General features: G+C 35.2%; 1 protein-coding gene and 1 long non-coding RNA gene across 6 annotated transcripts in view; one reads left to right on the forward strand and one right to left on the reverse strand.

Moving 5' to 3' along the window:
• SNCA (synuclein alpha) overlaps window positions 1-20,034 on the forward strand; it is a 156,752-nt gene that overhangs the window by 81,739 nt on the left and 54,979 nt on the right. The window lies entirely within an intron of this gene.
• LOC123595359 lies at window positions 5,062-18,801 on the reverse strand. 2 transcript variants are annotated; one of them, XR_006711144.1, is made up of 4 exons: window positions 17,829-18,801; window positions 8,649-8,789; window positions 7,433-7,506; window positions 5,062-5,190 (listed from the first exon to the last, which is right to left on the reverse strand). It is a non-coding gene; the product is annotated as an uncharacterized LOC123595359 (long non-coding RNA). The 2 variants fall into 2 exon arrangements; XR_006711145.1 differs by lacking the exon at window positions 17,829-18,801 and adding an exon at window positions 15,067-15,164.

Raw genomic sequence — 20,034 nt, forward strand, 5'->3', positions numbered from 1 at the left:
CTTCCTGTGTAGAGATGAGTAAAAGCATGCTGGACAAGTGGATTAACAAATGAAGAAACATGACAGCAAAGAGTAGGTCTTCAACTCAGGAAAAGTCAAGATGCGATGTGCTTTTCCTGACTCTGAGAGTCAGAAAGAGAATGTGTGTGAAAGAGGAAGAAGTTGAGATAAAAAGTTAGGTGGGGTGAGACCTCAGGCTGGAGAGAGTTGACTTTATCCTACAGGGGAAGAAAAGCTCCTGAAGGATTTTAAGATTTGTATTTTAGAATGGGACCTTTCTCACCAATATTGAGGTCTGACTTAGGGGCAGCAAAACTAAGGGCAGAAAGACCATTCTGATGATTGATGATGCAGAAATGAGAAAAGTATCATCTGGAACCAAAGCATGAAGCTACCTGGGATATATAATCAAGAAGATTTAACAGGTTGGATATGAAGGGAGAAACAGCAAACAAGTCATTTGTTTTGTTTGTTTTTGTTTTTGTCTTTCCACTTCTTCTCTCCAAGTGTGGATGAACTCTACAAACACTTATACAAGAAAGTTCTGGGCATTCATACTTGTCTCTTTGATGAGACAAGTAAGCCCTTATATATTTTAAATGCATAAACAAGTTTAAATGTTAGGAAAAACATTTAAAGCATAAACAAATTCCCTGGAGGGGGAGAAGGGAGAGACCTGGTTTAATTTTTTGCTGGCAATAAGGTTTGTGATTTTTGTACATGATGCTTATATCTAGACTCACATTTTGCTAATTGGAAAGTGTTTCTCTTTGTAAGTACTGCTACCACTGTTACATGTTTTAATGTTCCATTTTTTGCAAACTTAGAAATCTATGATCAAATAATCATCTCTGACAACTTTTAAAAAACATATTTAACTATGCAATCTGCATGGCTAATATGTAGAGGCACAAAAAAGAAAATCCCATCAGATTTGGGAAAAATCTATAGTTTATTTACTTGTAATTGCAGTTCTAGCTCTGGAGAAAGGCAGCTCTTAGGTGTTTCAGCATCATACTTCCCTAAATGAATAATACAGAGGAAGAATTATCACTAGAGTATAGTTGAAGTAGCAGTCAGTTCTCAAGCACAAAGGCCAATCCAGTAAAAATGTCCTCGGCTTCCATGGCCTCAGTTGAAACGTTGGCCTTTCTGTAAAAGATGCAAACAAACAAACAAAAAACAACTGAAAAGAATCTGTTGCAATTAAAAAAAAAAAATTAACGTTTATTTATTTTTGAGACAGAGAGAGACAGAGCATGAATGGGGGAGGGTCAGAAAGAGAGGAAGACACAGAATCCAAAATAGGCTCCAGGCTCTGAGCTGTCAGCACAGAGCCCGACGTGGGGCACGAACCCACGGACTGTGAGATCATGACCTGAGCTGAAGTGGGACGCCCAACTGACTGAGCCACCCAGGCACCCAAAAATCTGTTGCAATTTTGAAATACCTTGAAATTTTATTGGGGTGAAGCCACCTTCCCTTAAATAAGGGACAATTTGCTGGTTGTTTTCTTCCTAGGCAGATGGGACTAATGCCCTCTTTCTCTATTTAGTCTCAAAACCTCATCTGTTATCCTGTATCAGAAAAGCAGGACACCGTAAGTGGAGATGTTATGTATGGGGGTAATCTGAAAAGGGACTGGTAGGCAAATAAGGAGATTAGTATAGACACAGGTGGTTTGGGGTGGGGGAATGATTTGAAACCAAAGAAATAATAATTAGCAGAACCTGGTGCATGGTGTGTTTGTTGCATCAGAACACAAGAAAGAGAAAAACAGGCAGATTTTTGTCTCTAAGATTAATCTTCAATGAAGTCCTGGGACTCTTTTGTTATTGGGGGATAAAGAAGTCCCTGAGCATTTCATGTAGAATGTTGGTCACTTGGAGATGTCATATAAATATAAATTTATACTATATACTAATTAAAAACAAAGAAATTGCCTGAAGAATTTCAAAAGAAGGTGACTCAATGATTTTTAGAACTAGTAGTGTACGATAATTCAAAACATGGAGACTGTTGAAGAAAATGGAATCCAGAAAATGATGACATGACCTTTTATTTGTGTCATAGTGGACTCTTTTCTATGACTGTGGAACAGACCTGGAATTAAGAAAGGATGGTCAGCTGGAAGTCAGCTACTGATGGGTGAAATCTATATTGAAGCCAGTGCTGAATGCAACACAAATGTCATCATTATTTAATATTATTGAAATAGTAGGATTAGTTTTGATGTTTACTGCTAGTACCCGTACATTTTACTACTTAATTAATGCTTGTTAATCTTAGTTTCTACCTAATTCCTAGTAAAACAGAAGGCATAATACTAAAAAACAAAAACGAAACAACAAAAACAAATTTTGTTTTTCTTTTAAGAATGTCATATTAATGTGGTGGGTAGGATAATGCTCTCTGTTCCCCCCAGCCACCACTTTATTTTGAGAGAAAGAGCATGCGAGTGGGAGAGGAACAGAAAGAGAATCAGACCCACGTGGGCTCCAATGCGGGCCTCAATCTCACCAACCTGTGAGATCATGACCTGAGCAGAAACCAAGAGTTGGATGCCTAACTGACTAAGCTACCCAGACGCCCCTCCCTTCCCCCCTCTTTAACCTCTAAAAATGTCCGCATCCTAATCCCTGGAAACTGAGAATATGTTGTTTTATGGAAAAGGAAAATACGGTTGCATTTGGAATTAAGTTTGCTAATCAGCTTACCAAGGATTGTCCAGGTGGGGCATATGTAATCACAAGGGTCCTTATAAGTGAAAGAGGCAGGAGAGAGCTTCATTCAAGGTGATGCCACTTGAGAAAGCGTTGACCAGCCATTGACAGCTTTCCAAGAAAAGCCATGGACCCAGAGGGGCATATGCCAAGGAATATGGGGAGACTTGGGAAGCTGAAGCAGCAAGGAAATATTTTCTACTCTAGAACCTCCAGAAAGAAATGCAGGCCTGCGGACATCTTCACATTAGCCTGGTGAGACCCATTTCTTACTTCTTACCTCCAGAATTGTAAGAGAATGCATTTCTATTGTTTTAGCCAGTACATGTTTTGTGATTTATTATAGCATCAATAGGAAATGAATATAATTAAAAATCCTAAAAGACAATTCAGTGGGCATAATGCTAAAAGAATTTAGAAAAGATCATAATAATTTCGTTACCAGTTAGGAATTTAAAATTCATTGTTCCTTTTAAAGCACAGTCCTTTCAACTATGTAAATATCCCTTTGAATTTCACAGAAATAAGTATTATTTGATGACTTGTGAAAACACAGAATTTAAAATGTAAGTTAATGCTATTAAAAAAGAAACCAAAAGAACATAGTACACAGAAAGTCTGTCTAATGGACTTCATATCATACACCTATACCAGTGTTCATGGATTCAGAGGTGGGTTATGAAATATGATCCTCAAACAAAAATCTTAAAGGAAAAAAATAAATTATTCAATGAAAACTTAATGCACCTGTTATAGGTATAATACACCTGTTATAGATGCATCTTTTGAACATCAGGCTGTATTTATTTAAAATTTTAAAGATTAAATCAAGGATGGTAGTAGTTCCTAATTTAAACATCTAATCTAAGACATAGTTCTGATATGGAACAGTTGTTTAATGTTTAAAGAAAAGAAAAGGCTAAAGAAGTTCAGCTACACAGTTATACTGTGGATACTCCATAACTATTAATTACATTTTACTGGTTATACATTAGAGGAAAATGTTTCATTTTACTGTCCTTTAAAAAGACAAAACCCAGAATTTTTACACACTGCTAAAAGAAAAAAAAATAAGTATTAAGTGTATGAAAGAGGAAAAGTATCTTTTATTCACTTGTCTTGCATATTTTAGAAGTAAAGTTCAACTGCCCTTTATGTGAAAAAAAATAGTGAAATAGTTTAAGGAAAGTCTATGATTTTGATTTTAAATAATCCACTTAAAATAATATTTTCCTTAAATGTTCATGCTCTCTCTTCCACCAAGTCCAGGTTTAAAAAAATAAAACCTACTTGGACTTTAAGGTGGAAGAAAAAAATTAAGTGTTTTGAAAATATCACACTTTCTTGCCTCTTTTTATTTTTAATGCAGAAAAAGAAATTGTATGGATTCAGTTTGTCCTGGGATCTCACAAGTATCAGTATTTCTCTCTCCCCTTATCTTGATAACAACTTGAAATAGGATCTCAGTAACTAAAGCAAAATTGGGCTCTGAGATTTGGTTAAAAATTATTTGGCTGGGAGCCTGTTGCTGAGGGAAGAAGTAACAAATCCTGAGCATATTTTTGGAGCCAAATGCCAAATTGTCTGTGCTTAGTATCACAGAATCAGCCTTACCCTTCAAAATGATTCCAGACCAAATGCCAGAAATGTTCTGGTTCTGGTTACAGAATTTACAAGGAGCAAGAGGCAGAATGCCACTTCTATGTGACCCTTCATGTTTTTCAGATTCAGTGTCTTTTGCTTTTTAATCCTTTACCATTCTGATTTTCTTTACATTTCATAATTTTTAAGGTGATTACTTCCATAAGAAGCACCCTGTATATGTAAATATTTTAAACACTCAAAAATTGCTCAAAGTATCTTGCAGTATAAAATAGATGTGGGGGGAGACTTAAAATGTTCTTTCCCTATGCTGCCCCACTTTAGCATCTGTATTTTTTAAATTTTCCATTGTTAACACTTAATTTAGTGATAGTAACTGTTACCAAGGCAACTCTGTGACTCCACCCAGATAAAAACAAGTCTTTAATCTTGAGGATGAGTTTCTGTGTCTCTGAGCATAGATTCAGGATGCTTACAATTGAGCAAGTTTGTGTGTGTGTGTGTGTGTGTGTGTGTGTGTGTATACGTATATACACGTATATATATATATATATATACATATATATATATTTCACATATATATGTGAAAAATAAAAGAGAAGCATCAAACACATCTAAACTTTTTTATCAGTTTATAGATATACATTTATAGTTATGCCTTTTTAGTCTCAGTTTATACAAATAATTATACAAAGCAATTGCTCTCTGTGTAAATATCAAGTATTTCCAACAGACTGAAGACTTTAATAAGGCCACTCTTGTAGCCATCTATTTGTTTACCTTATTTCTTTCTTAATATTGCTGCTCATTTTTGCTTAAGTCTTTCAGTAAATGCTTGTGACCTCAATCTTATCCTGTGGAAATACTGGTAATGACAAAGTACATATTTCAGATTAAGGTAAAATAGAAACAGAATGCCAGTTCATGGAGAAAAATCTCCTTCTGTACTCAAATAATGCCTTTTGTTTTGTGTTTCTTAATCTTCTCTTGCTTAATCAATTGTAACCACCTTGAATATAATTTATACATTTAGGAATAATTAATACAGAATCAGAGATAATTTAAAAGTGGAGATCTATAAAGAATTAAATGAATTACAATAAATTCTCCTCACTTTCAAAAATAGATTTGCACTCATTTTTAATTTTCACTTTATTTTGACTGGGAGCAGTACCCCTTTCATCTAAGGAATTAACAACATCACCACATTTGAGTGAGAAACACCTTTAGTATCTTCAAGACTGAAGGTACCACATGACTACCAAAATCATAAATTTGTCATCTACTAGTGACGAGGCACTTTAATTATACTCAAACATGCAGTAATAATTCCTCAAGCAAATTCTTCTTTCATATTATTTTGAGATCCTGTAGGTGCTAGCATCTCATTCTTTCCAGAATCTCTAACATCTAGCATTGTGTTGGTCATAGAGCAGATATGTGCTGATGAATTGAATAAGGATATATACAAGGGACAGAATTAGCACTGTTGGAGGAGATGTAAAAAGATAAAGAGAACCTTTGGAGGGTTCATCTTCAAAGCAAAAAGTAATATCTCCTCATTTCCTGCTTAATTGCCCTTTGATTTCCACATCAAAGGGCACATGCAGCACTATACTATTTCCGTGTGTCTTGAATCTAACACCTACTCCTAGGATACACTATTAATTTAATAATACTTTTATTAACTACAAATCTAACTACAAACATGCAGTACTATACTATTTCCATGTGTCTTGAATCTAACACCTACTCCTAGGATACACTATTAATTTAATAATACTTTTAGAAGAACTTGGGGAGACAGGCAGAGAGGAGACTATATGTAATAATTTTAGAAATGTATCCCAATATTAGAAACCAGGAAAATATGGAAAATTGTGGGTCATTGAATCAAAGAAACAGTATTTTAAACTACTTTGTTTACTATGACTTGGTAGCAAATTATTATAATCACTGACTTACATTGGGCACGTAATATGTACCAGGCATTGGGTTATGGCCTTTATATGTATTATCTCATTTAATTTTCACAATAACATAGGATGTAGGCATTTTGAGAAATTAAGCAAGTTGCCTTTGTTCAAAGACTTACTAATTAGAATTCAGAAATATCCAACTCCAAATCTCATACTTTTTAACCATCATACTCACCACATTAGCTCTCAAATTTATTTGCAACCCAAATATTAAAAGGCAAGTCATAAACTTAGAGGCACCATTGTATCTACTTACTAAGCTTTATCTTCAAACGGTGGTTTTATTTAGTTTATAGATTAAGAAGCATAGCATATTTTTATATTATGTAACAAGAACTTATTTGTATATATATGCACGGGCATGGTTACAGATATGTCTATCTCTTATGCTGTTTCACAATGGCAGAACATAACAAAAAATGAAACTCGATACATAGATATCATTAGGCCTGTGGTATCTGAAGAGAAAGAAATGCCCTACAACAGAGGAAAGAAGTATGTGAAGTATTCCAGTAAACAAAGGCCCTTCAGTCACAGACTTAGGAAAATAACAACCAAAACACACTTAAAATTTCTCATGAAAAGTACATAAAAAGACCACTTTGTTTAAACAAACTATGTTCCATAACTACTTAAAATGTTCTGTCAAATACTGCAAATTTTTTTCTGAGATCTCTTCTGCCTGTTTTAGATTAATAGGACATGGCATACTTTTAATTTGCTTTAATTTCTTAGATGGCAGATAGCAAACATGTTAGAACAGTGGTCTCTGGGTTGGTGTTGATGTTAGAGTTTTGCTTTCCCACTTCCCAACTATGCCATCTTGGGCAAGTCACTTTGCCTCTCTCTCAACTCTTCCCAAAGAAGAACAATAGGAATACTCACCTCAAACAAAAAGCTGTTAACTGTTTAGAAATATGTCTCGTACATAGTGAGCACCCAATGCATGTTGGATTTTATTATACTCTGGAAATGGAGCGTGGGATTATCAAAGTTATGTTTCTAAAATTCTCCTAAGTGACAGATTTGGAAACAATTATGGGTCTGTTTAAGAGAGATTGGCATGTGTTTTTAGGATAAGACCATTCCACTTCAGCTTCTGATGAAAGGGCATATCTGAGTTCTTACGTTTCAATGTCAGCCTTCTTGCCTCCATCCTGAGATACAGAAGCTTTGATGGGACAAGGTAGAGTTTTCATTGTCTGCAAAAAATTTCCTAAATCTTTATCTGCTTTTTAAAAAGTTTATTTATTTTGAGAGAGAGTACACAAGCAGGGTAGGGACAGAGAGAGGGAGAGAGAGAATCTCAAGCAGTTTCCATCCGCATTGTCAGTGCAGAATCCCTCGTGAGGCTCAATCCCACAAACCATGAGATCATGACCTGAGCTGAGATCAGGAGTCAGACACTTAACCGACTGAGCCACTAGGTGCCCTACTGCAAAAAGTTTCCTAAAGGAAGTAGACACCCTCCTTCCGTGTAGCCCCAGAGTCTGATCCAGCCCACTATATATATAGTGTGTGTGTGATTATATATATGTATGTAATTATATATATATAGATAGATAGATAGATAAGTTTATAAGTTTATTTATTTTGAGAGAGGGATAGCACACAAGCGGGGTAGGGAGAGAGGGTGAGGGAGGGAGAGAGAGAGAGATTGAGGGAGAGAGAGAGAGAGAGAGAGAGAGAGAGAGAGAGAAAATCCCAAGCAAGCTCTGCATTGTCAGAGCAGAGCCTGATGTGGGGCTCGATCCCATGAACCACAAAATCACGACCTGAGCCAAAATCAAGAGTTAGACATTTAACTGACTGAGCCACCTAGGCACCCTTAGATATATTTTTAAGTCCAGGGAATTCTGTGTGTAGTATATTTTTACTATATGGGTCTGTAGTTTCTGGGAATAAAATATTCAAAGTCAGGAACCAGAGTCAAAGTCATAAGTTAGGTCAACACGTCACCAAGTCGATTTGTGTGTCACTTGCATAAAAGCCCCAATTGCTACTAACTTGACTTTCGTTCTTTATTTACCAGCTATTCAACAAGTGCCTACTATGGGCCAAGTCCTTGACTTGATCTGCCTTTTCTTATATTGTTGTCTTCTGCTGTCCCACTCTTCAAACCATAAACATACGAAGTAAAAAAATGAAAATCTGTCTTCTATCAAAACCATGTTTTAAACAAGCCATATTTTTTTATTGAAAATGTATATTTCATCCTAATGAAACTAGTGTTTATGGTGTACTATTCAGAAATTTTTGTTTGTATCTGGACAAATATATTCATGTACATAATTTTGGGGGGATTTTCTTATATTAATGCATTGTGCCCCATTTTGCTTTTTACCTGATTCCTTGATATTGTCTTAGTTGAGTCTTGACCTAGTTGAGTATTAACCTAGTTGAGCATTACGGGACTCCAGAGCCTTCTAACCTGGGCTGCCTGGTGTGAAGAATGGTGGCTTATCACAGGATTTCCTATGTAAATCTAAAAAGACATATTTTAAAATCAGGTCTTCTGCTGAAGTGGTAAGGTAGAGTTATGATGCCTATTTTATTTCTGCAAATAGCTAAGTGTCTTGCAGATCGCATAATTTTAATTATATAGGATTTGTGTGTACATGTTTTAATAAGCTATAAATCCCTTTAAGTTATAGAAGCATAGCCATGATAATTAGTTATCTAAATTTGGTAAGCATCTGTGGTGCTCTAATGTTGCTTCAGTGCAAAGTGGAGTTTTACTTAGAAATGTAAGGAACCATTTAAATCCTATTTAAAAGAAGTCTGTCAGTGGCTGAAATATATACCAATACACAGGCAAACCTGAAACCTACCTGTTTAGTCACAGCTCAGCATCCTCAGACTTCATTTTCTTTCTCTCATTTCTATAATCCAGATGTGTTGGGTAATTGGAAAATAGTTCTATTGCTTAGGGGAGCAGCCATGCAGAGGGCTCAGTCCAGGCAGAGAGTGGAATTAGGGCAAGCCACTTTGTAGTGCAGAGACTGTGATGGCCCAAGTGTTGGAGGTGTAGCCATCAAAGTCTCCCTCATCCCTCCATCCAGTTGATCATGGGGGCCTAGAAATTTCACTTTCCAAATATTTTTTGATTCCATTTTTCCTCCCAAGCTTATCAACATTCATGTAGTTCAGACCTCCTCATCTCTCCCCTAGTCTCTACCTAGAGGTGTCTGAAAATGCAATTGTGCATAATCCCAGCTACAACACTTCCATAATTACTTACCACACACACACACACAATAAAGTCCAGACGTCTTTTTAAGGCATCCAGATACTCTATGACCTAGCTTTGTTTTCTTCACATTAATTTTCTAGCAATTGACTTCTAATGACAATGCAGACCTAGTCATGACTGCATTTTAAATAAATTTGAAGCTGAAGATCCCAAAAGATGATGCAATGAAATTTTTACATTGGTACCGCAGGAAGCCTTATAGTATAATGGGTGAAAGCTTGCTCTTTACCTTTCACATACCATTTGCCAACTATGAGACATTGGGTAAGATGCTTTAATCTTTTCCTTTTTTTTTTTTTAAGTCTTATTTATTTATTTTGAGAGAGACAGAGAGAGTGCGGGGTGGGGGAGGGGCAAAGAGAAGGAGACTGACAGCACAGAGCCCTAGTAGGGGCTCAAACTCAGAAAACTGAAGTAACTCACAAGACCCAAGACGAAATCCAGAGTCAGACTCTCAACCAGCTGAGCCACCCAGGCACCACAAGATGCTTTAATTTTTACGTGCCTCAATTTCTTTCATAAAGCTTTGAGCACAGTACATGTGTTAAGTGTTGAATAAGTGTTTAGCATAACAATGACAGATTTAATGGTAGTGGTTATTATAATGAGAAGATTATTGATTCGTGCTTAAAATAGTTTGCTGGGTGTAGATCTATGGCTATAAAACGAAGGTTAATGACAGAATGACCTGGAAAGAATTCGCTTCGGGATAATCAAAGGTAGTGATGGCAGAATAAATAAGGACACCAAAGTGTGAACCCACAATAGCAGAAAGAATGAAGCCACTGGTCTTGCCGAACTAGTGTTGGGGAAAGACAGATCAAAAAGGCCATCATGTCTTTTTGGCCTCTTTTGCCAAAATGGAAATAAGAAATTTGGGACTTAAAAATTAGGGCAATTGTAGCATCTGGTTTCCAGATAATTCTTATCCCTAAAAACGATTCTATAAGAAACCCAGAGGATAAGAGGCAAGTATGGATAACATTGCATTTCAAATTGTCTTCTACTTACTAAAATTATAGCTTGTTTCCAATATGAAAATAAAGTTTGCAAATTAAAAGAAAATGAGTTCCAAATTTGTGACAGGTAACATGAGGATAAAAACCTTTTAAGAGATGAATTCCATCTCTTCAGAGATCAAGTACATGACTTACCAACGTCCAATCATGCCTTCAGCTAGTATATTTAAAATCATAATTCCAAAATGTTAATGATGCCAATTAACAGTACAGTATCTCTGGATACTACTGAAAATAATTTGTGCAATTTTACAGTTAGTAAAACTGAGAAGCAAGAAACGTTAATATTCTACCTGAATGTATATGGAAATCCAATATCAATGAAATATTATCTGTTGGGACTAGAAATAAATAAGAACTCTTATAGCTTTCCATTTTCTATTTTCCTCAATGGTGCGATCCCATTGAAGATAGTTCTGCATAGTAAGGTGTGTATATTCTTTCTCTGAGGTTAAAAGAGTGAACATACTGATTTCAGCATAACTATTAAATTAGTTTATAGTTAGGTAGCAATTATATTACTAGCTTTGGCCCTGTTACTATTTTCCATTTGATTTTATATAGTGGGGTTTTTAAAAGTTGAATGCCTTTTGGTATCCATAAACTTTACTGAAAGATGTTTTTATTTGTTAGAATCCACTTATTTTTATAATCATAATTTCACTCTTACAGATTTCTTATAGGATTACTACAAATGATTTATAAAGTACTAAATTTCATTGTACATATAAATAAGCTTTTACTCATGGGAAAAAATATTGATCTGCAGTTACTGAAAAGGCTAATCAAAAATGTTATAGCTTTAAATGTTATAGAATTTATATTTTGAAAGTTAGATGTTGGGAAAAATCATGATCTGTGGGTATATTAGAAGCTACCAATAATTCTATCAATTATATAACTATCCAATACCACATTCCCTTAGTGAATAATATTAAATTTAGTAGTGAAAATATATCAATGTTCTAATCCTGCATAATTCAGCTAATTTAGAGGTGATATCTAAACCCATTTTAAATTTCATGATATTTTTCGTCCAACCTTCACTTATTTACTGAATGAACTTATTGAATGCCTACAATGTATAAGGCGTTGTATTTAGCCTAGCATTTACACTGTTATGGAGGTTAATCTTTGAAATATTAATGAAGATATTGACAAATAAAAGGTCTGAGGAAGGACAAAGGGTTAATTAATTTTAAAAAATGACATTTGAGCACTAGTTTTTTGGTTTGGTTTTTTTTTTTTTTTTTTTGCATGGCATAAAGTTAACACCTTTACTAAAAAAAAATTTTTTTAACGTTTATTTATTATTGAGAGATAGACACAGAGCGAGAGCAGGGGAGGGGTAGAGAGAGGGGAAACACAGAATCTGAAGTAGGCTCCAGGCTCTGAGCTGTCAACACACAGCCCGACGCGGGGCTCAAACTCACAAACTGCAAGATCATGACCCAAGCCGAAGTTGGTTGCTTAACCAACTGAGCCACCCAGGCGCCCCAAGTTACCACCTTTACTAAGAGTAGATGTTTCAGATTTAGGATGTAATACTAAAAAATCAAGCTCACTGAATAGCTGCTACGCTGATGACCTTGTTACATGAACACAAAGTGATGTTGTGTACTGGCTACATGCTTCAGCTTCCATAATGGTTAATTCCTTCCATCCTCATTAGTGATTTTTCTGAGCTTTGGGATTTCCTATATTGTCTAGAGTATAAAAGCCTGTTTATCTAAATGAAAAACAAAGACTAAGATATAACAAATGTGAATGAAATATAAATGGCTTTATCAATTTATTGTAGCAGAAAATGGATGTTTGAGAAATTAAAGCTGACGCTACATTATATAAGTGCTTTTTAGCTAGAAAATATCCCATGTCAAGTTCTATGTACTTTGGGGTTGAGAAAGAAATAGAATTTATTTTTATGCACTGTCATCTGTTTTCTAGAAGAGCTCTCTGATGAAGGAGCACCATGTAAATATAGTAGATATGTAATTATAGGCTTTCTTGACCTAGTTCCTAAATAATAGATGTCATTTTAGGAACGAGTCTAATACTTTCCTTTTGTTCCAGACTATATTCAGACACATATCCACTCTGAATCCCAGAGTGGGACCATACTGTTCACATACCCCGTTTAGTCCTCATGCATATAACTCCTACCAAGTGGACCGTAGGATAGTGACTGGCTGTGCCTACCCAGGTTCATGGTGTTTATTATTATGGTTTCATGGGGAAAGGCAACACTTAACAGATAAAGTGGCATGAAGAAGAATAATCCACCAGACAACTGACCCATTGATTTGCCATCTCTTCCCTTCAAATGGTTTTCTTCTGAAATTGCAGCTGGCACAGGTCAAAGTCAAGTTTAAAAAGCTGTGGTTCTCCACAAACCACTATCATCCTTGGCATAAAAGAGATTAAGATCTTAACCATTTCCTTCCTAATGGTAGTAGTTTGTATTTTCATGTTCTGTTAATAGTATCAAATATAATTATACTAAAATATCAGCAAATATGTAAAATAGGGTTAAAAGGGTAAATTAAATGGGATATCTGTGTTAACTATATATAATGAAAATGATGATAGTATGCATGTATAAAAATAACCTATTGTAGAGAAAGGGGCCGCATTATAAATAAAAACACTTAGAAAACAACACTTTTGGGGTGGCTCAGTGGGTTAAGCATCCAACTCTTGATTTTGGCTCAGGTCATGATCTTGTGGTCCTGAGACTCTTCCCTACATGGGGTTCCACTCTATGTGTGGAGCCTGCTTAAGATTTCTCTCTCTCCCTTTGCCCCTCTCCCCAAGTCATGCATATTCTCTCTAAAATAAAAAACAAGCAAACAACAACAAATACACTTTTTAAAAGAGTACAATTCAGTCGTAAGTCAGGAAACTTATTAATAAATGTGTCTGTAATTCGGATTGTTTCCTCTGTGTGCATGTAAGCTTTGTCTTTTTTTTTTTTTTCTCATAAATAAGAATGCCAAAGTAGATAGCATGCTTTTTTTCTATACGTGTTTCTAAATGGATTCCTCAAAAGATGGATGATTGGTTAGATTCTCTTACCCTGTGAGAATATATAAAAAGTCCCATTTAAATCAGCTGGGGCCCTTATTTATTTCCTGGGGCCCTAAATAGAGGGAGCCATTCCCGATGTATGTTGTTCCAAAATTCACAAAACCAATGTGGAAGTTAGGCAAAGAAGCTGATGTAGCCCAGTGAAGCGTTTGCCTGCTTGTTTGTGATTATACAAGCACGATTAATATGTAACATATGTTTAAAACTTCTGTAATAAGGGCTTTTTTTTCCACATACTGCATCATAAAAAAGACTAGATGTCAAACAAATTCGATGATGGAAGGGATATGAGTGAGAACATTAGACTAGGCAATTGAGCATCGCTGTTTTTCACCACAAATCTGTTTCATGCTTTGCTCACTTAACGCTGAATCCACTTGAACACTGATGGCTAGATTATATTCTTTGGGATAAATTTTTGTGCTCCCATATAGTGCACAGAATAGCATTGATCATCGGTTATTTTCTTGTCTTTGAAGACCTCTCTTTCATAACCATCTTAGAATGTTTTAATCATCCTTAAAGTACAGCCAAAGACCACCATCCCTGGTAGGGTTCACATGGACAAAATGTAAAAGGGATTTTAAGTGAAGGTCATTTTAGTCCTCAGGTAATGTTAATCACATTGAAAACAAATCTGTCACTGAACAGAACTCCAAATACTAGAGCCATTTGCCAAATGTGATCTTTTAAAATAGGAGTTCTGACAGTTAAGATGTGTGTTCTGTCACACATGAGAGCATTTGGGTCTCTGAAGATTTATATGAATGCTTAGCTGTTATTGAAACATCTCTTCATAGATGACTTACTAAATGTCTGTTTTTGCATCAGATGATGGCTTACAAGTTAATCTCTGGCTCTCAGTTACACACACACATGCATACACCCATACCCTTTCTTCCCAAATAGCTTATAAAGTGGGAGAAAAAGACTTTGATTTCTGACTGTGTGATTTGATAATATTACACAGGCTATCTGCTCATCATCTGCTGCTCACACAGGCAAAGTTTATGGTATCAATGATACTGAAAACAATGCACATATTAGGAAATTAGCAGTCTTCCGAAATAAGTTTTATTGTAGTTTTAAAATTACCCAATGTTTTTATCTCATGCTTTATAATATTTAATAATAGAACTGACAAATTCAATTTTTAACTGAACTGTTCAGAGTAACTATCCATAGCAACCCCCTAGCACCCAAATTTCAAATCTTCTTTTCCTGCTGTAAGTAGTTTGCCTAGAATAGGTAACATGGTCAGCTCCAAAAAAATCCATATCAGGATTCATTGCATTCAAACAGAGATTGTTTTAAAGGTGATTTCATGCCAAAGCTGTCAGTGAGTCAAGCACACCTTAAAAAGTGACCTAGAACAGTGAATTCCAACTTCTCAGAACACATACCTATTGTTTTTAAAGATATCCTTGTTCTTTCCTGATACATTGCATTATGCACATATTCCTTATAGTCACAGAATGTTTATATTTCATTTCAGCATCTCTGAAATAAACATCTATATTTTAATCTTTCTCATTCCATCAAAAATGTCTCATGTAGAGATACTTCTGCAAGTATACATACTGTGCTTACAACACTAGGGGTGAAAAGAGGTAATAAACAAAACTTCCAGTGTAAATGTGTGGGAGGTGTTTGAAACTATAGACTGAGGCGGTTCCAACAAGAAATACATTTGTCCAGTCCAGATTGCCTTAGCCTCCAGATAAAAAATATTTTGGGGGGCATTGTGTACCTGATTTTATTAAATGGCTGGTTCTCTTTTTATATACACAGAATTTATATTTCTGGCTATCTTTGTAACTGGTGCCTAAAAGCTATTATTGAATAAATGGCTAGCAATAAGGACCAATATCTATACAAACTCACCCTTTATTTGGGTGTAATTAACTATTTTCAGGTGCTAATCGCCTCTAAGAATGACAGCTGCAATTAGTTAAATAAACCATATGTTTACTATTAGAACATTAGGCTGTTTATAAGCCCAAATAACTAATAAAATTTCTATCTCCTATTATTACTGTTTACATTATCAGATGCTGAATTTTATGGCCTTTTCCAACTATTCCACTTAATTTTTTGCTGCTCATCCATTTGCTGAATATCAAAATAAAACCAGTTAAAGAGAGAAGGGTTTTTAAAAGCCTAGACAACTGTACTTAAAATGAAAATAAATGCCTTATTTATAAACACTTATTTTTATATTGTATATTATCTAGGCCTTTTAAACTGTATTATTCTTATAAGTCTAGGATTCCTATAACATTTATTTAGACTTGGATAATTTTTTTAAATGTCTTTTAAATTGCTTTTGAAATAATTGAAGAATATAACTCTGCATTCCACATTTATGTCCAAACATTTAATTTGAGCAATTTCGCAGGCTCCCTAGAAAACCACCATTTACTCTTCTACAATGTAAGGAATATATGACAAAGGTCATCTTTCAACTTTCTCTAAACACTTCTTTTCCATCCCCTTTTGTTAGGAATTCTGAAAGACCAAATTTTGTCTTAAGTTTCACAAAGCAATGTAGGAGAATATTTAAGCTGAAGTTCTTTTAAAGCTGTTATTTTCAGGACACATTAACATTGCATGTTTTGGGGTTATATATGTAATGAAGATCCCAAAAACTATTGGTTAAATAAGATTTCTCATTTGTTAAATATATTTACTAATTTAAAGTTATGAAAGGTATCTAAGTGTTTATACTTTTCCCATGCTAATAATCATAAAGAGTCTTACCCAGTGGTCATATAGGCTATACTTTGTGGAAGTTTTTTTTATTTGTTTGTTTCTTGTTTGTTTGGGGTTTGTTGTATACAAAGAATTCACATATTTGCCTTCCTTAGTGGAGCTGATGAAACAAAAATATAACAACAAATATATTCTGAGTTATATTTGCATTTTATGATAATTATGTTTAGAACGAACCTTTAAAATCTTCCAATAATTTACTTTACATTTGTATATTTCTAAAAGATATACTTTTTACTGTCAAAATATGTGACTTTTTAGTTCTACTCAATGTTTTTAAATGTGGGTCTACAAACAGTGCATTTAAAAAAAAATTTTTATCAAACAATAGAGGACAGTTGCCTGAGCCCCAATTGGAGACGAAACGGATGGCTGAACTTTATCACTTTAAACCCCCCACTGTTATACAACATGGCCACACAAGTGAGCACACGAACCCATCTGAGCCTCAGTGCTATAAATGTTTTAATAGTTTTCTTGAACTCTGCAAATGGAACAGTCCACAGACGATGCCTCCTCCTTTGAATGTCATTATTATGTCCTTTACAAGTTAATTAATAATAAAAAAAAACTTAGATGTTTCATTAGCATTTGATGAAACCTTATTAATCCTTGATATTTTGATTCTGTGGGTGAATAAAAATCCTTGGAGAAATGAAAATCTTGGAACATGTGCAAGAATATCCACAAGGTATCAAATACAGTTTTTAAAAGGTTTGCAAACATTTACTATTACTTTTAAAACGTGTTACATGTGATTTAATATAAAGTATCATATAGTTTAACTTGTTTCGAGATTAAAAAGTAAATGTTTACTTCTTTGTTTAAAATGGTAATTCTAGTGATGAGAAAAGCAATTTGCCCATTATAGCTTAGTTAAAAATAATCTTTATCAGTTACAGAATGTAGAATTACTTCATTAACTAAGGTAATATTTCAAGTAGCTAACCCTAAAAAACAACAAAAAATTTCCATGCTCTGTGCAGTTTCCACATAAACTTATTTGTTTCATCTGTGGTGGGGGAGGGGTGGAATCTAGCCATGGCCATAAACTCTACTATCATCACTTTCCTCTCCAATGCATCCTACTAGATCCATAGGGAAGTAGGAGAGATAGAAGATGGTTCATGATAGTTCATCAATATCACAAGAGAGAAAAAGATACTGGTAGCACATGTTGTGCTGACAGCAGCATATGCATGCCAGTGAGAGCATATCAGTATTGTCAAATCAGTTGCAATTTTTCATGGTTGAGAATCAAATGAAATGCTTAAATGTATTGAGTCATTGGACTTAGTGACTAATTACAGCTAGATTTATGGCTGTGCTAAAATAAAGCTACTTAGAAAACAGACTAAATTCCCTGAGATACCCAGCCTGACTGATGACTCACCTTAAATTTGGAAAGCATCATTTATCCTCACTTCTTTGTTTGTCTGTTTGACGGCTTGCCAGTATCCATTAAGTAGCTGTGAGGAAAGGGAAAAGTGCTGTGTGGGTGCATGACAAGACACTGGGATTGATTTGTGGCTTTTGATAATTCCTGGATGCTTTTATCTGCTTTAGTATAGAAACAGATCTGCAACTGCTGATAATCGCTGGCTGTTACTATCCCAGGCGTCACTTACTTCACCCAAGTAACTTCAAATCTGACAGCCTGAGGATAGACATGATTCCCCTCCATTGCAGAACTCCATCTGCAGGGCCTGAGCCTCCCCTCTGGCTCCCCACTGATGTACTGGAATCTCCAAGGGTATCTCACCTGTGCTTGAGAACAAGTCTGCTCACTTTTATCTGCTTTGCTTTGCTTGCTGAAATCTGCTGCCCCCAAGTTACTAAGGGAGGAATCCTTCCACTGCCACCCTGGCCAGTGACCTTGCTTCCTGTGCCCTCAATCAAAACAGTGCCTTCAGCATTTGCCGTGGTTCTCTCTCTCTTCCTCCTTAAGCTCCCTAGAACCAAGCTGGCCAACAGACTAACAGACTACTATTTACACTTTTGCACCTCTATACCAGCACTTTTATCCTCCTGAGACTACCTCCCTTTTATCATTTTTTTTGAACAAAGCATCATAAAATAGATACTTTGAGCACATAATGAAAATAGGAGCCTATTAGCCATTTGGATTCAGACAATCCAGTTTATGGAAACTTCATACAGGAAGGTCACATTTAAATTGAGATGGAAAGAATGAGAAGGGGCTGACTATGTGATGAGAGAGAGAAAGAGAATATGAAATTTTGGGGTGGGGTGATGGAAATGCGAGACAGAAGGCAGGACATGTGAAGGCCTTGAGAAGGGGAGAATCTGGTCGTTTTAATGGCATGAAAGGGGCCAGACTAGCTACAAGCTTTGAGAGAGAAAGGGACAGAGGCTATAGATAAAAAATGACCACAGGTTGTATAAGTTATAGTAAAAAGGATTTATGTATAGACTGGTGGGAAGGCATTTAAAATTTCTACAAAGGGGATTAACATTGCCCAATTTATGTCATTTATGATATAGAACCAAAAATGTATGAAAACAAGTTTTTTTAAAAAAAGGAACAAAACCGTGGTGATATTTTTGGATACAAAATGCTTACATACCCATTTTCACAATGTAAAAATCTTTTCATATAAATGTGAACATGTATGAGCTTAGGAATATGAAGGTTTATTGGGGAATATTGTTAAAGGTGGGATTTATTACATGAATAAAATTTATTAGGAGGAAACTTCTCTATCTATTGAGTTACTGCATGCACATTTTTTGTCTTCTTAGAAAGCTGTGAGAAATTATTAAGTAATGTCCATAAAATACTTTTCATTTCTTTGAAGAAAGCAACATTATAAATAGAAAAATTGCAACTGGTAAGTCCTGACAGTTTCCAAAGTCCTCATTCAGAAGCAAAGGGGAATTTGCTTATTGAAATTGCTCATATTCAGCTAAGTTCTCAAAAGCATTTGTTTTCATAAATTTCTTCAAAACACAAGGAATCTTGAGTTTAAGTTATTAAAAAAATCTGACTGTATTATATTTTGAAAAAAACAAACTATACTTATAACCGTATCATATAAAATGCTTTATATCATAGTGAAAAGGACTACCATTGTCTTTGTGCCTTTATAAGTATATCTGTCTGTGCATCACAACTATCCATTTATTGAAGGTTCTCAGATCTTGACCACATGGCATAATAGTAATGTTTTAGCTGCTGTTGTTCATTTTACATAAGCCTCTTAAGAAATAGACCCAAATTGGCACAAAAACAGTAGATTATCAGTGCAAAATTTCATTGTTGTGTACTTTTTTTTTTTTTTTTTTCCAAAAAAATGTATGTTTGGGGCATCTGGGTGGCTCAGTCAGTCACCCAGTTGATCTGACTTCAACTCAGGTCATGATCTCATGGTTTGTGGGTTCGAGCCCCACATCAGGCTCTGCTGACAGCTCGGACCCTGGAGCCTGCTTCAGATTCTGTGTCTCCCTCTCTCTCTCTCTCTCTTTCTCTGCCCCTCCTCCACTCTCTCTCTCCATGTCTCTGTCTCAAAAATAAACATTTAAACATTTTTTTTAAAATGTATGTTTTTCATACTTTCATCACAAATACAAATTTCTTT

Source organism: Leopardus geoffroyi, chromosome B1 (assembly GCF_018350155.1).
Source record: "Leopardus geoffroyi isolate Oge1 chromosome B1, O.geoffroyi_Oge1_pat1.0, whole genome shotgun sequence".
NCBI classification, from domain to species: Eukaryota; Metazoa; Chordata; class Mammalia; order Carnivora; family Felidae; genus Leopardus; species Leopardus geoffroyi.